The sequence below is a fragment of the Panthera tigris genome, chromosome D4 (genome assembly GCF_018350195.1).
Source record: "Panthera tigris isolate Pti1 chromosome D4, P.tigris_Pti1_mat1.1, whole genome shotgun sequence".
NCBI classification, from domain to species: domain Eukaryota; kingdom Metazoa; phylum Chordata; class Mammalia; order Carnivora; family Felidae; genus Panthera; species Panthera tigris.
In genome coordinates this window covers 60,715,102-60,732,721 of record NC_056672.1, presented here as the reverse complement: position 1 = coordinate 60,732,721, position 17,620 = coordinate 60,715,102, and the positions used below count along the sequence as shown (strand labels likewise).

Sequence of the window (17,620 nt, the reverse complement as noted above, 5' to 3'; positions counted from 1 at the left end):
ACGAGGTGATCTGGTCCCTTCTGCAGGCAGCTGATGGGAGTTCCAACCTAAGCTGGGCCAATCAGACTGTCCCTCCCAGGAGTTTAGACTGTAGAGACCTAGCCAACTGGCATACATTCATCAAAAATTTGATAAGCTGCCTCTTCTATTCCCTCCTGAGCTTGCACAGCCATATATTTTAGCCAGTGTGCTGTAATGCAAGATGAGAGCCTGGAAATTAGGGAGAAAAATAGGACACTGTCCTCCCTCCTGCCCCGTATCACACGCCACCTTGTTGGGCCTTTGGGGACGAGGCTTCTCTCTTTCACAAAGCCAATCCTGATTTGCTCCTCCCCACAGCCCTTAGCCTAGTTAGTGCCTGGCCCTGAGAAGGTGCTTTGATAACATGGGTTTAGACCAGATCGGGAGCTTTGGGGATGGTATGGCTGTAGATTGGGGCCCAATGAATTGTGTTGGATTTGAATGGAATTGGACCAGGACTCATGATGGAGAGAGAAAGTAGGCTGGTTGAGTGCAAACAAACCCAAATCCTTAGAGGCATGTTTTGAGCAATTAGAGATGTTTACCTTGTGGCAGAAAAAGCTTGTGGACAGCAAACAGGAAAAGGGATCTGATGTTCTTTGTGGCTAAGAGAAACAAGTGTGGCATCATACTAGGAAAAATTATGTCAGACCAGCTCGTAGATATACTGGGTTGTCTTGTAAGGCTTCATGTTTGGGAGGCGTGCAAGCAGAGACCTCAGGCCATGCAGTCACTATTCGGGCACTGTAGTGGGGTTGGGCTAGATGACCTGCAAAGTTCCTAGCATCTGGGGGCGTCTAAGTTTATGCTGTCATTTATTGGTGCATCCTAGATGAAATTGTTAGCCAAACTTCCAGTAATTAATGAGACCTCTCGGAAACCTTGGCCATCTGTTCTGAAATAAATATCAGACCAAGAGCATCCACGGAATAACTGTCATGATTTATCATTTCAGTTTTTATTATGCAGTTTTATTAATGTTGGATAGAGTTTTAAGAAAAGTTTTTTTTTGTCCTAAAAATGTTAATGGGTTGCCTGTCAGCTTCAAAAGAAGAAAAACTGCTATCGGGAAAATTGTGTAGTTAAGAGTGCTAACCTGGAAGTGGAAAGAAGAAGCCAAGTTCCAGCACAGGCCCCGGCATGTGCTCAACACATGGACATACCCTGCTCTTTCTCTTTTAACAGCCTTTTCGAAGTCACCAGGAGGACAAAATCAGGATGACACCAGGCCAGCTTGCAGAATCCAGTGGGAGTTTGTGGTCTGTGTGATACCCGCGGACTGACAAGAGAGTTTTCCAAAGTGGTATGTGGAATAAGAGGTCCCCCTGCCCCATAATGAGTCCCCTTCCAGTGCTCCTGTTACTCTAACAATCCACTCCTTGAATAAGCAGGCCATTCTCAGAAGAGGCAGAAAGTGAAGAGCTTGATGGGTGGGTCTTTGCAGGGCAGGGTCCATCCTGCTCCTGTCTTCTTCTTGGGCCTTTTGGCATCTTGGTGTTTGCCGATAAGCCAACCCCAGGTAGACTTGGCCACCAAACAGCCATTTCCTTGCTCCGTGAATCCAGCTTCCAGGGGCCATACATCAAAGTCAGAGAGGCATCTACAGGGCAAACAACGATGAAGGATCCCCACACCAGCCAAATCACCTACAACTGTAGTTTTGTTTTTTTTTTTTTAACCTTGGCTGTGGGAGCTTTTAAAAACCTAATACCCTACATCTAAAACCATTAAAATCAGAATCTCTGGGAGTAGGACATAGACATCAGCATTTTACCTTTAAAAAAAATGAGATATACTTTACATACCTCTGAAATGTATAGGTCTTAACTACATATCTTAATGTGTTTTAACAACGCATACACCCATGTAGCTTATGCCTCTATCAAGATTTGGACCATTTCTATCACATCAGAAAGTTTCCTCCTGTTCCTTCCTAATCAATCCCCATCCTCAGACTTCAAGATGCTACCAATGTTCTGATTTTCCTGCCTTAGATTGTTTTTGCTTGTTCCAGAATTGCATATAAATAGAATGAAACAGGGGTGTCTGGGTGGCTCGGTTGGTTAAGTGTCCGACTTCAGCTCGGGTCATGATCTCACGATTCATGAGTTTGAGCTCCATGTTGTGCTCTGTGCTGACAGCTCGGAGCCTGGAACCTGCTTCAGATTCTAGGGTCTCCCTCTCTCTATGCTCCTCCCCTGCTCATTCTCTGTCTCTCTCTCAAAAATAAACATTAAAATAAATAAATAGATAGAAAGAAAGAATGATACATTATGTACTCTTCTGTGTCTGGCTTCTTTTACTTAGCATAATGCTTTTTAGATTCATCCATGTTTTATATGTATCAGTAGTGCATTCCTTTGTCATTGCTTACTTTTATTCCGTTGTGTGGATTTATGCAATTCATTCCTCCATTCAGCGTGATGGTTGATGATTCTGAATAAAGCCTCCATAAACATTCACATACAAGTCTTTGTGAGGACATATGTTTTTCTTTCTCTTGGTTAAGTACTCAGGAGTGGGACTCCTGGGTTATATCAGCAGTGTATGTTTAACTTTATAAGAAACTTCCGGACTGGTGTACGAGGTGTTTCATTTTACACTCCTACCAGGAGTGGAAGAGAGTTCCAATTGCTCCACATCCTTGCTATCACTTATGCAAGTTTTTTTAGTAACCTTTTTATTTTAGAACAGTTTTAGATTTACAGAAAAATTGCAAAGGTAGTAAAAGAGAGCTCTGATGTATCCTGAACCCAGTTTCACTTATTATTAACATCTTAGGTTAGTACGGTATATTTGCGACAATGAATGAACCATTGTTGGCACCTTTACATTAACTGAAGTCCATTATTTATTGAGATTTCTTTAGCTGTTACCTAATGTCTTTCTTCTATTCCAGGATCCTACCCACAAAACCATATTACATCTAGCCAACATGTCTTCTTAGGCTCCCCTTGGCTGTGATGATCTTGGCAGTTTTGAGAAGTATTAGTTATTTTCTAAGATGTCCTCAGTGGGGATTTGTATGTTGTTTTCCTCAATATTATGCTGGAGTTAAGGATTTTAGAAAGGAAGACCACAGAGGTAAAGCACCATTCTCATCACATCACATCCAGGGTACAGTTACCACAACTTATGACTCTTGATGACCTCAGTCATCTGAATGAAGTATCAAGAAAAAGTCTTCAACATGCCCACATTGTTATTTGCCTTCCCAATGCTCTTCATTCCTTCTGCAGTGTCCAATCTGCTTTATCCTAATCCAGTGAATTTTTAAAATATCAGATATTAGGTTTTTTAGTTCTAGAGTTTCTGTTTGGTTCTTTTTTGTCATTTCCATTTCTCTGTTTGGATTCTCCCATTTGTCCACTAATTATGTCCAACTCTTCATCTTCTATTAAATCGACGAACATTTTGATAATAGCTATTTAAAGCTTTTATCTACTAATTCCATCATTTTCTATCTGTGGACCTGTTTTTACTAACTGTTCTTCCTTTGAGTTTGGTGCACGTTTCCCTGCTTTTTTGTGTTTCCAGTAATTTTTGTTTGTTTGACAGACATTGTGGATACTATGTTGACACTCGGGATTGTTACCTTCCTTTAAGGAGTGTCATGTTTTTGTTTTGTCTTTTTCTGTTTTGTTTTGTATTCTTCCTGGCAGACAGTTAGCTTTATTCTAAAGATAGAAAGGCAGAGACTTCCTGGGGTCTCAACTGACTGTCCAGGGCATTGGGTGAGGGCTCTCTAATACAGCTAGTCCGAAATCCAGCATCTGTCAGCACTGCGAGACTACCAAAATCTCTGTCCACCTCACAGCCCTCGGTAGCTGTTTCCCACCAGGTTTCTCAGAGTCTAACTCTGCTCATGTACAGCTTACTACTCAGCAAAAGACTTAAGGGGGATCCATGAATTTGGATCCACGAATTTGTGAAAACTGATACACCAGTATTTTTTTAATGTTTATTTGTTTTTGAGAGAGAGAGAGAGAGAGAGCGAGCGAGCATGAGCAGGGGAGGGGCAGAGAGAGAGAGGGAGACACAGAATCCACAGCAGGCTCCAGGTTCTGAGCTGTTGGGACAGAGCCCGACACAGGGTTTCAAACTCACAAACCATGAGATCATGACCTGAGCTGAAGTCAGACACTTGACTGACAGCCACCCAAGGGCCCCTCACATTACCATTTTTTTAAGTTCCTTTAGTGATTACAACAAACAGCCAAGGTTGAGAACATTGACCATTAATTCCCTAAAGTGAAGGAGCTGGAAAAAAAGGCCCTGGTACCAAAGAAAATGCAAAACCAGTTTTTGGGACAAAGTCATGAAGGATGTTGATAAAGGAGCTCTCCCCTAAAATGGCACTAATCTGGCAGACATAACGGAATAGAATCCAAAACAAATCAATGAGAGAAGTTTAGTGTACTTCCTGCTTTAAAATGATAAGCCATGATACTCTTGCTCTGTTTGAGAAGCCCCGGTTAGGACCTTCCTATCACCTAAACTGCAGACACTAAAGTGATACCTGGTCCAAAAGAATGCCTGAGGCACTAAAGCCATCAGGTGGAGGAATTTAGTGATTTCCTGTTAGCTGTCAGGTTCTAAGCTCAGAGAATACAGAGAGTTATAAGAGGTCATTCCTGCTCCAGAGTAGTTCCCAGTCTGATTCCCAGTATACAGAGAGGTAAATGAAATACATTTCAGACTGTGATAGGTCCGTGGTATGGCAGAGATACAACCAAAGTGCTTTTAAGAGTGTGGTTATTTCTAGCTTTGGGTCTGAAAGTCTTCACAAAGGAACTGTTGTTTTTTTTTTTTAATTTTTTTTTCAACGTTTTTTATTTATTTTTGGGACAGAGAGAAACAGAGCATGAACGGGGGAGGGGCAGAGAGAGAGGGAGACACAGAATCGGAAACAGGCTCCAGGCTCCGAGCCATCAGCCCAGAGCCTGACGCGGGGCTCGAACTCACGGACCGCGAGATCGTGACCTGGCTGAAGTCGGACGCTTAACCGACTGCGCCACCCAGGCGCCCCACAAAGGAACTGTTTTTAAGCCAAGTTCCGTTAAGGATAAGAAGAGTGAAGAAGGTGGAGAAGTGAAGAAGGATGTTCAAGGCAAAGAGAACATACTCGAGGGAGAAAAAAATAGAACGTGGGGGGAATTGGGGAAGTTCAGTGTAGAAGCATGAGGAGTAGAAGCATGGAAAGGTAGAAAGAAGATGCCATCACCCTCCCCATCGAGTGAAATGAATCAAATTTAGAAAATAACTTCAAAACAGTTTTGTTGATTGATTTATAATGAACCATACCTCACTTACTAGATCTTTGACAGAAGTTTAACAACGGTCTGTCAGAGTCAGGGACATGAAAACAAACACCGTACATGGAATCAAAGATGTCTGACCATGTGAACCTGAGCTGAAGAATGTAACCTCACTAAAGTTACACAGTGCATTTTAGCATAGAACTGTGGAGAGTGACCTTTACACAAGGGTGGTGACCCTCCTTCTTGTTACTGTATAGGCACAGGCATAATTGCTGGGTGGACTGGGAGACTTAATGATTAAAGACACTTGGCCTTGGGGACCCTGGGTGGCTCTGTCGGTTAAGTGTCCAACTCTCGATTTCGGCTCAGGTCATGATCTCACGGTTCGTGAGACTGAGTGCCAAGTTGGGCTCTGCACTAACAGTGCAGAGCCTGCTTGAGATTCTCTCTCTCCCTCTCACTCTGCCCTCCCACGCTCGCACTCATTCCCTCCCTCTCTCTCTCAAAATAAATAAATAAACATCAGAAAAAAAAAGACACTTGGCCAAATGTGTCTTGGAGACTTCTCATGGCCAGTGAATATGAGTCTGAGGCCTGTGGCGCCCGTTTACTGCAAGTTTGCCCCTGAGGAAGTCCTGTGATTCCTCTTACCCTCAGTCCCCTCCTCCGTGAAATGGACACATTAATACCTACTGGCCCTGCTGTCCCACGGGGATTCTCAGGAAAGACCAAATGACCTACTTTGTGTGGAAAAGCCTTGTAAGGTTTAGAGCCTGACTGTGATGCAAAGAGTTATGATTACTAATAATAAACAAGAAGAATGTGTGACAATGACCAGAATTTCCTGTTGAGACAACAACTCCATGAAACCATTAAGAGAGGTAGGATGTTTGTCAATTCCACAATGAGAGTTATGCTCTGGTATTGTTTCAACTGTCTCCAGGGAATAAAGGGTTTGACAGCAATAAAGAATGAGCCAATTTGTCCTAAAGATTCTTGTTCTTTTTAGAATCGTTTCAATAGTTTTCGGTACCTTCCCCAGGCTTTTCTTGCCTATTCTGCCAGGACTGATGAGAACTGTGCATTATTCAATTAATTTTTTCCTTAAAAGAATTTGTCTTCCCATGTGCTAATACTCACATAATTCACGTCTCAGAATACCACCCTGCTACCCAGGCAACCCTCAGGCTGGGGCCCTGCAAAACATCTCTTTCCTCAATGACCTCAGAAGTTTCTTCTGCTTACCAAGAAAAGAGGGAAATGCGTGCCCGGAGACCAAACCAGTCTGCCGGATCCCTTTCGTTCCCTCTATCAGCTCAGGACCAGAGGCTTTCATGTGGTTACCAGTTGGCATTTATAAATTTGTCAAAGAAAGGAGTGTGGGCAAAGCCCTCTGGGGGATACACACTGCCTTTCAGAAATGCAACAGAAGGATTCTTTCTTGCTGGTCTAATGATGCCTGGTGGTGACTTTGATGACCTATGGAATGTCATTTTCATTTCATGGCCTCACACAAAGTAGCCGACTGCCCTCCTCCATATCCTGTCACAAAGAGCCTGTGGATTCTGGTGCCAGATGGCGATCCAAAGCTTTTTCTTGAACTTCTTCCAAATTTACACTAAAATAATCAAGCTCCTATAATAATGGGGAAAGTCCTGCATCACCACCAAAAACCTGGAAAGGGTTCCCTCTGGCTAGAATTTTACAGCACTTCTCAAATTTTAATGGGCACATGAATCACCTGGGAATCTTGTTAAAGTGCAGATTCTGATTCAGTAGGTCTAGGATGGGACCCAGGAATTTGCATTTCTAACAAACTCCTGGGTGATGGTCTTACTGTTGGTCCCTGGACCACACTTAGAAGAGCCAGAAGTCAGAAGACAAATTCTGAGCAATTCTAGAACTCAAAGGAAGTGGTTAAAGAGATGCATATGGTGGAAGAAAGGTTGAAGAGGGAATCAAGAGCTACAATGGAGCTTCTACATATAGATAAGAAGAGAGGACACAGAGAAAAAGAATGGAGGCTGCACATATACTTCAACTGCAGAAACACTCATTAGTCTTAATTCATCATATTACTATAGCAGGGCAGAAATACCACATGATTATTTTGATAGATGACCAAATCATTTGAGACTATTCAACATTCCATCATCATTTTCCTCCTCTGCCTCCTCATTGCCATCAGGAGAGAGAATATTTTCTTAAAGTGACAAGTGTACTCTACGTAAAATCAAGTCAAGTGGGATGTACTCTATGTAAATCAAGTCAAGATGCTTAATGGTGAACTACTAGAGCCATTCCCATTCCCATCAGTAACCAAAAAGATGTCCATGCCCATCAGTGTGACTAACGCTGGTCTGCACATCCTAATCCAGACAACCAAATACAAAACTGAAATTAGGGGTGCTATTAGTGAGGGTGATGTTCAGTTTCACGTAATCACGGCTAGAACAAAATAGAAGTGTCTTCTTCTCTTGCCTAAATTGCAGGGAGCAGACCAGCCTGGCATAGCAGCCATCCCATGAGTCCAGAGACCCAGGCCTTTCTGGTTCTCTGCTCAGTCTGCACGGAGGGGGCTCTCCTGCTGCAGCTCCGCTATAACTGGCTGCATATCTGACGTCTCAGACCTCATGAATATTTAGCGCTCCCTTGGTTTTTCCAGCTCACATATGCTTTGTTTACTTTATCTATAATGTGTCACACAGCTACTTGTTTCTATTGTTTCTAAGGCAGAACATAAATTTTTAAATAATATAGCAATGCACATCACATGAAATAACTATATTACCTTAACAAAGCTAAACAAAAATAATAAACGTATGATAATGACTACGCATTTTTTAAATGAGGGATAGTATAAATTTATCCTAACAAATACTAAATTGTATCGTAAAAGGGCAAGAAATTCAACAGTGTGCTAACAGCTGAAAAGAGAGATCAATGCAGAAAAGAAAGGTCAGAAATAGTCCTGACGATATATAGAAAATAGTAGATGCTAAGACAATTGTTTCCAAATCAATGAGAAAGAGATGTATTGGGGTACGATTTGCTAACTACATGGAAAAAAATAAAATTAGATGCCTACCTCACACCATTTACAAATTCCAAAGGAATTAAAGCTATAAATGTAAAAATGAAACAATGAAAATATGACAGGAAAATCTGTGTATGTCTTTAGATAATCTTAGGTTGGAAAATGACTTTTATTTTTTTTTATTTAAAAAAATTTTTTAATGTTTATTTATTTTTGAGACAGAGAGACAGAGAGAGACAGAGCATGAACGGGGGAGGGGCAGAGAGAGAGGGAGACACAGAATCCGAAGCAGCTCCAGGCTCTGAGCTGTCAGCACAAAGCCCCGACGCGGGCTCAAACTCACGAACTGCAAGATCATGACCTGAGCCAAAGTCGGAAGCTCAACTGACTGAGCCACCCAGGAGCCCCAGAAAATGACTTTTAAATCTGCCAGCAAAGATGGAACAAAAACTGAAAATGTCAATCAACATGATTCTTAATTTTCTCTTTTTTTTAAGATTTAATTTTTAAGTAATCTCCACACCCAACATGGGGCTTGAACTCACAACCCCAAGATCAAGCATCGTATCTTCCACGAACTGAGTCAGCCAGGTGCCCTGATTCTTAATGTTAAAGGTCTGTACGATTCTTGTAAAAGGCCAAAATTGAACTGGAATAATTAAGTAAGAAGGCTCTGGAACAGGCCTAGCTAACTAGCCTAATTCTTCATCAGGTCCATGAAGAAGTGCTGGTAGGTCACACCAAATGGACACTATGGTTTTGTCCATATGCTAGTGGAAAGGTGTTACACATATATAATTTTTAATCTTTCAGAAAGTATATGGTCAACATGGGTGAAACTTGAAAACAGTATTCCAAATGAAAATCAGACCTGACACGCCACATGTCATGGGATTCTTTTTTAATGAAAAGTCCAGAATAAGCAAATCCATAGAGACAGAAAGGGACCTAAGGGGAGAGGCAGATGGGATGTGATACTCATGTATGTAGTATGTCTTTTGGGGATGATGAAAATGTTCTGGAATTAGACAGTGATAGTTGCATAACTTTGTGAATATACTAAAAACTATGAATTGTACACTTTAAAAAGACACATTTTATGGTATGTGAATCATATCTCAATTTAAAAAAAGAAAAAGAAAGGCATATGCTACAATTCACTACCAAGCATGGATTCAATTCTTTTCAACTGATCCTGATGCCTCTATAACATAGTGAGTTAAAAGAATTCCCTTAGGGTATCATTAAGACATGGTGCCTGGGCAAGGCTCACAGAAAGGATCTCTATGGCTTGATGGCCAGGGTGGGCTAGCAGGGGACATGCCTCCTTACTTTATGATGCAGGTCCCACACAGCCAATCCATAAACCCACGACCAGGTTAGATTTAGCCATGCATCCTCCAAACAACACAAAAAAACTCTGCTTTTAGTTTACAAATTTAAGTAAGTATGTCTGGACTTCCAGTGGGTGTATTTGGCCATCTGTGGTTTCAGAGCATTTCTGAGCTTTTGGTTCCAAGACCATGGCCTTGAACTCACGAGGATTGGGATCCTCTCCCAGAACTCCTGTCCACACCACTTTCCCGCAACTCTGTTGTCAGTGGGCCTTTTGTCCATCTGATACCGTGTGAGTTACAGACAGGGCTTATCAGAGCCAGAAAGCAACTCAGAAGTTAATCACTCTGACTACCCTAATTCCCACCTCCTACAATCACATTTAATGGATGAGGTCCAGAAAGGAGAAGGAGCCATCCACAGATTATCCCACAAATAAGTGAGGAAACTAGAATTAAGTTAAATTTCTGTGTCCCAGTTCCCAAAGCATATGTGGTTGTATATCCAATTACTTCTGTTGCAACATCAGCCTTAGTAACTCCAGTTGCAATTAAATGGTCTCCCACACAGTGAAAAGCAAATGGAAAAGCACCGTCCCAGCATCAAGACAAGGGTATTACCTCTTTCAGAATACTCCAGACAACACAGCAATTTGAAAGCCATGCTCAGGCAGACACTGTGAGAACATACACCTTCTCCAAGTTTCCTAATGACTCCATAAACGTATCCTTGTTCATAGCTGCAGATGGAATTCAGAGGAGGGACCCAAGTATCTGCAGAGCAAATCTGACAGTCTCATAAAATCCAGCAGTAGAAAGGAAGCATTTTTCCTCTTCATCTCCTCTGTCAGTGCAGCAGTTTCTCCTATGATCCAGATACCCATTCATTCATTCATTCATTCATTTAACCAACAAACACTTTCTGAACACCTACAGTGTGCCTGGCCCTGTGCTGGACAGTGAAACATGGAAATGGATCAAGATAAGCTTTAAGGAGCTCCCAATCTGTTGGGAGATGCTCCTATATGGCCAGCACCGGCAGAAGGGAAAGGTAAGAGCCAGAGAGTTTATGCAAAGGACCATGGAGACACAGGTGAGGTCCTGATTCTGGCTTGTGGGTCAGGAAGGCTTCACAATGTTGATGGCATTTAAGCTGTGTCTTCAAAGTCTTCAAATGGCAGAGGGGGTAAAGCTCTTATGACAGAGAACAGATGAGCAAAGGCACAAAGCACGAGGAACATGGTGTGTTCAGGAAAGGGGAGGAGACCAGGGTTTCCAGAATGTGGTACCTTGAGCTGTGTTATGTTGACCTGTCCTCAGTGAGTGTCCATCACTAAAATATGAGTTTCCTGGCGTCAGCTAGGGACTGTGCATTAGCCCGTTCTGAATCTCCACCACCTAGCACGGTGCTTAGCACCTAGTCAGCACTCAGCAACCTTTTTCCAAGTAAATGGATAAAAGAAGAGTTAACATGTATTAGGCACTAACTACATGGCAGATTTGTAATGAGTGCTTTAGATATGTGAAATAAACCTGATGGATATGGTAGTATTATTATTCCTATTGTTAATATCCCCCTTTAACAGAAGAGATGACTAAGACACAGAAGCTTCACACAGCTGGAAAGAGGCCTATCTGATCTTCAGACCCAGGTCACCTTCTGCCAGATGAATGTCTTCCACCGTTTTGGGTCTGTCTCTCCGCTACTCTAGGGGACAAGGCTGTGTCTAGTTCCTGCACTTTGCTCTCTGAAATACTGCTCCGTCACTGTAGTGGGGATGAATGGTAGGAGAGGGAGGCAGGAGCCAGGTTGTAAAGAGCCTTGCCTGCTAGGCAGAGGGTCCCGGACTAGACTTTAGAGATGGTGGAAGGTTCAACACAAGCCAACAAACATGCTTGGTTCTTTCAGTACTTATCATGAGCCTTGCCATGGACTCTGAAGTCAGCACAGATTTCCTGGGAAGAAGAAAATAGAACCCCAAACTCCTTAGCTCTGTGTCAAAGTGGCACAATCAGATATCCAAGAAGTGGTGAGTAGCGCAAAAACCATCATGGGTTAAGGCTTTCTCCATGTGATAGTCTCAAACATCTGGCTCCTTCCTATGCTCTAAATTTGGAACAACTACATATTCACTTCCTCCTAATCAAGATAAGCCCAAGACCGAGAATCCAGACAATTGTGCTAGGTCATTTAATTGCCTTCCTCTTGGAAACCTTGAGCTAGCCATAGGGAAATTCTCTGGCCAAGGCAAAGAATAAAGGTCAACACTATGTCGCATCCTGATGCCTTTTACAGACCCCAGGAGCCACAGGAGAAATCAATTCCAGTCAAACGAGTTGTGAATTTTTTTGTTTTTTGTTTTTTTTTTTAGTGGAGTCAATATTTTAAGATTCTCCAAGTCATGGAAAAATATACACTAAGAACATGAAAACAACACTCACTGTCTCCAACAGCATAAAATTTACTTCTCATTGTTGTCTAAATAAAACCAGGCTAATTCCATCAGGAGGCTGTGTTCCTTAACCCACCATAAAAGGATGTGTTATGAAATATTAATGGAAAAAATAGTATTACAAATGATTCCTACTTTTCCTGGCTGCCCACAATTTTGTTATTAACCATGCTTTCTTTTTCAAAGCTTTTTTTTTCTGACTATGAAAGTAATAGGTACTCATTGTTGAAATTTTGGAAAAGAAAAAGAAAAACGAAATAACAATCGCTGCAACCCACTATTAACAAGTTATTTTAAAAAAAAATTTTTTTTTAACGTTTATTTATTTTTGAGACAGAGAGAGACAGAGCATGAACAGGGGAGGGGCAGAGAGAGAGGGAGACACAGAATCCGAAACAGGCTCCAAGCTGTCAGCACAGAGCCCGACACGGGGCTCGAACTCACGAACTTTGAGATCATGACCTGAGCTGAAGTCAGACGCTTAACCGACCAAGCCACCCAGGCGCCCCTTAACAAGTTATTTTTTAAACAAAAATTGAGGTCATAAAATCTGAAGTTTTTTTCATTTCTCATTTGTAAGTAGCATAATCCCATACACCGAGTATTCTTCAAATATGTCATTTTTATCAGATATATGAAATTGCTCAGTGTGGAAGTGCCATAATTAATTGAGCCAGTTACCAGCCTGTGGACACCCGGGTTGTTCCCAGTCTTTTGATTTTATAAATCAATGTGTAAAATGTTCTCATGCAAATGTCTTTGTCTTTCTAAGAGTTTCTTTAGGAAGTAGAATGACTAAACCAAGGGGTATGAAAAACCTAAGGTTCTTGATAGATATTGCCAAATGGCCTTCCATTGTGTTCAACAAATATTCATTGCGTGCCTAAATGCCAAGCGTGGTGCTGGGCACTGGGGATACCACAGTGAATGGGAGACAAACTTCCTGCCCTCCGGAGCTATATTCTAGTGATGGTACCGACATAGCTTCCCACCAGCCATTTATGAGCATGCCTGGCTCATTCCCTCACCAGCATGATGATCAGTTTATGAGTAAACCTTGAGTAACCAGTAGCCTAAAAGTGTTCTTTCAATTACTGGTTGAATTTGCTAGTTTTTGATTAACATACTTTCCCATATAGGTAGCAACCATCTCCATTTGTACATGTAAATTTCATGCTCACGTCCATTTTTGTATGATGTTTGTCTCCTCTCACTGGGAAAAGTTTTTCATATATTCTAGATGCCAACTTGCTGCTGCCATATTGTACAAATACTTTTCATCTGCACTCTGGATATTTGTGGTGCTAACTTTCATTCATTTGGCAAATCCTGAGCACCTACCAGTATGGGGGGGTGGAGAGGTGGACAGAAACAGACATGGTCCCCTTGGGGGAGACAAACCTGCTTCATGAGAGAATAAGACAAAGGACTAAGAGACGACATGCCCTTGCATGTCCCTGTTATGACTGAGGACATGAGTCTCAGGGACAACTCCTGAGAAGCAGAAGCTGAGACAGGGAAGCATCCAGGGAGTGCTCTTCCTGGGCGTGAGGGGGCACCTACAGGGAGTGAGGGAGGCAGAAAGGGAAGGGAAAGGACTGGCAAGAGAATGTGCTCTCCTGTGAAGTCTCTCTCTGTCCTGGTCCTTGCTGGCATGCTGGCTCGGAAGCATAACCTTCACAGCAGAGATTCCTTCCTTGAAGTGGGGGTGGGTGGCCTTTTGTGAACCCTGCCACCAAGTCAGACACTGGTTATGAGATGTTTCTGGAGGGTGGGGAATGTGGCCTCCCAGGTAGGTAGCTCCCCAGAAGAGGCAACTGTGAGTGCCAGCAGTCAATGCTGTCGCAAGTTGGGGTGGGTGCAGGAGCCTGGCAAAGGGCATGTGGGTGCGGCCCTGTGGTGTGTCCCACACATGTCAGAGAAGCTGAAAGGCCAGTGTGGCATGAGGGGCGAGGGTGGGGGGCACCACGATCAGCCTTGTAGCTAGCAGAGATCAGTTTGGTTTCAGTGTGGAGAATGGACAGGGGAAGAGGGCAGAGAAGAACTGCACGGTCTGGTGAGTTTGGGGAGTGCAAAACACACAATGCCCCACCTTGGGTCCCTTGGGACCATGATAAGCATGTCAAAGCCTCTGAGAAATCCTACAATACGGAAACTTGAGTAACTTTGCTCAGACCCACAATTCTCAAGAAATCACAGAGAAATCGATGAACAGAAGGGATATAGCATGACAATACAAAGGGTGAACTCCAATAGAGAGACAGAGGCCTGGACTACCGTAGTCCAGCACTTCTCTGCAGAGAAGTGGGTGTGTTGAAAGCATATTTAGGAATTAAAGACCACAGGACTTAAATTGAAGATTGGCTATGGAACAAGAGGGAGGGAAATGTCAAGAACGACTCGTACGTTTCTAATTTGAACATCTGGATGGTGACACATCACTCTTGGAGAAAGATGGGGTCTGTGATTGAGTAACGCGGGAGAGGACCGTGCATTTGAAAATAGATGTTACGCTCAATATTTTAACTTAGTAAATGCCAGCAAAACGTGGGGCATGGGCAGACTCCCTGATGAAAGACTTGGGTTCTCAATCCAGCTCCACCAACACGCAAATCTATAACCCTGAGAAGATCCCTTCACCCCACTGAGCCTCAGTTTCCCCACCTGAAATATGGAGATGATAAATCCTATTCTAACTACCTCATACGACTACCATTTGATCCAATAAAGTAATAGAAATAAAAATACATCCTAAATAGTAGAATGCAACCTAAACACAAGAGTGGTGTTAAGATTACGGCTAGCACTGTCTTTAGAGGTCACTTCAGCCATAACACCCCAAGGACTCAAGTCAGAACAAGACACGATGTCAACAGACCCAGAGACATAAATCTAGGAGGTGGCTACGTTATAAAGCTAATTACAGAGATTTACGTGGAATCATCCCAATATGTTTTCAGGCAAGGAATTTTTTTTTGTCCGTTATTAATGTCTCTCCCTCTCCTCACTCTCACTCAACCAGGGCTTTCAACCAGGGGCACCCCCACCCCACCAAAACCTGCTCTCAAGGTACCACCCACTGAGTGGCATTAAAGAGATAGCGCCAGGAAAACCTGACACGCGATCTTCCCAAGGATGCTTACCCAGCTCGCCCGCAGCACAGAAGCAAATCCTCTGACAGAGGCCGGAATCTGAACGGTGGGATTGGGGTCCAGGCAGCATACTCACAGAGGTACTGAGAGCGCAGTAAGCAGGTCACAAAGGACAAATGCTGGAGGAGTCCTCTGACCCCGCACACCTAGAGCAGTCAGGTTCATAGCGACAGAAAGTAGAAGAGTGACTGTCAGGGGTGAGGCGGGGATTGGAGAAGGGATGGGGATGGGGGGGGCATGGAGAGCGGGAGAGAATGGAATAATGGAGAGTCAGTGTTTAATGGGTTCAGAGTTTCAGCTGTGCAAGGTGGAAAGCGGTCTGGAGATGGATCGTGGTGATGGTTGCCCAATAATGTGGATGTACTTAATACTTGGAGCTGTGCACTTAGAAACGGTTAGGATGGTGAATTTTGCGTCCTATTTTACCATAATAATAATAATAACAACGTGTAGAGGAGGTTCAAAGTCACATCCTTATACATTTGTCATACCCATAGAATGTACAACAGTAAGAGAGAAGCCTCATGTAAACTACTGACTTTGGTGATGAGGTGCCCATGCAGGTGTCTCGGTTGTAACAAAGGTAGCACTCTGGTGCCAGACAGTGGGGGAGGCCGTGCAGAGGCAGGAGGTTTATGGGAACTCTCTATCTTCTGCTCAATTTTGCTGTGAATCTAAAACTGCTCTAAACAATAAAAGTATTTTTAATAATAATAATAATAAAGTGGTACCTAGGTGGTTTGTAGCGCTTACCCTGTACTCAAGCAATCATTCCAGAAAGGGACTCCACACGCACGCACACGCACGTCATGCCCATGCACGCATGCACGACCTTCCCACGCACGCACGCGCGTTACGCCCACGCACGCGCATCACGCCCATGCACGGACGCGCGTCGCACACGCGACACGCCTGTTGTGTGCGTGCGCGCACGTCATGCGCGTGCACGCACGTCACGCCCACGCTTGCACGTCACGCCCACGCTTGCACGTCACGCCCACGCTTTCACGTCACGCCCACGCACGCACACACGTCATGCACGTGCGCACAGCCCTGCCTACCCTTCGGTCTCAGCTAGGCAAGTAGAACTGGTCCTAGTTGTTTGGGCTCGTTTGGGGTTCGCTCTGGAGCTTTTAATATCTAAAGGAATCTTTGTTCTCGCCATGGAGCCATTGCTCATCTCATTTAGCTCTTACGTAAGACATGCTTTGGATCTGATATGTGGGGGAAAAAAAACATTACCCATTTTACTCGTTTTGAATAAGCTAAAAATAACCATCCTCCCCATTTCCTGGAGCCAATAAAGACTGCTTGGAAAGAATAGAGGAAAGAAAGACACGGAATGTGAAAAAGAGCCGAGTCTGGGCATACAGAAACCTGGGTTCAAAGCCTGGCTCTGCCCCTCGTCTGTTGTGCGACCCAGACAAGTCACTCGGGCACCTCATCCACCAAATGAGAAGGTTGTGCCGGAACCTCTGGCCTTTGAGATGCCTGCGGCTCTGACATCCTGCTTTTCTGTGAAAAGTAAGACGGGGAGTTGAAGCATCTTACTTTGCTAGCCATCCAGGAGATGAGTCATTTTTATTATTCAGAAACTTTTCCAAATTAATTTTGACATGGTCCTGTGTGGTAAGAAATAGCTAATGTCTTCTCTCCTCCCGTTCCTGTTCTAGTGTCTAGAAATAGTCATTCAGACTCACGGTCTCCCCTTTTCAACTCCTGCCACCCTCCCTGCCGTGCAGTTTCTGACTCCCCTATCCTTTGTAACTGATCCTGTCAAGGTCACCGTCACCTCCTGTGGTCGAATCAACAGGCATGTCCCAGTCCTTTTCCTACCTTGACTTCTTCTCAGGAACATTTCGCCATAGGTGACCATCTCTCTTTCTTGAGATACTCTCTTCCCTAGGGCTGAGAGGGAAAATGACTTTGCCCTCGCAGAGCCCTGAGTGCCAGCGCCAGGATTTGTACCTATGATGTTAGTGCCAAAGCCCCTGGGCCTCAATGCTGCAGGTACCATGTCAGCATTTTCGGTGATTTGCCTTCCCGCTGGGATCATTTTGCCACCACATTCTAGATTCTCCAGGTGATTCAGTCCTTCACTCATTCATCAATGACTTGTCAACAGCCAACTCTTTACCAGGCACCAGATGATGAGATGGGGGTATAGCCAGACCAGCATGAACCCCGCTCTCCCAGCATTTATAATTCAGTAGAAGAGTCAGGCATTAAACAGGTAAGTACAAGATACATGTATAAATACAAACATGATGAGTTCTTGGAATGAAAGTGCCAGATGCTATGAGAGATGAGAACAAGGAGGACAGACAGGATGTGGGCAAATGCCACTTTGGAGAGAGTGACA

The 17,620-nt window shown here is 43.6% G+C and overlaps 1 long non-coding RNA gene across 2 annotated transcripts in view; it reads right to left on the bottom strand.

Annotated features, from left to right (window-relative positions):
• LOC122233146 overlaps positions 1-16,090 on the bottom strand; it is a 48,752-nt gene extending 32,662 nt beyond the window's left edge. For both annotated transcript variants that reach the window (XR_006210625.1, XR_006210626.1), the window contains exons 1-2: positions 16,012-16,090; positions 15,250-15,404 (exon numbers count right to left, since the gene is read on the bottom strand). This is a non-coding gene — a long non-coding RNA (uncharacterized LOC122233146). The remainder of the gene's footprint in view (positions 1-15,249; positions 15,405-16,011) is intronic.
• Between the last annotated feature and the right edge of the window lie 1,530 nt (positions 16,091-17,620).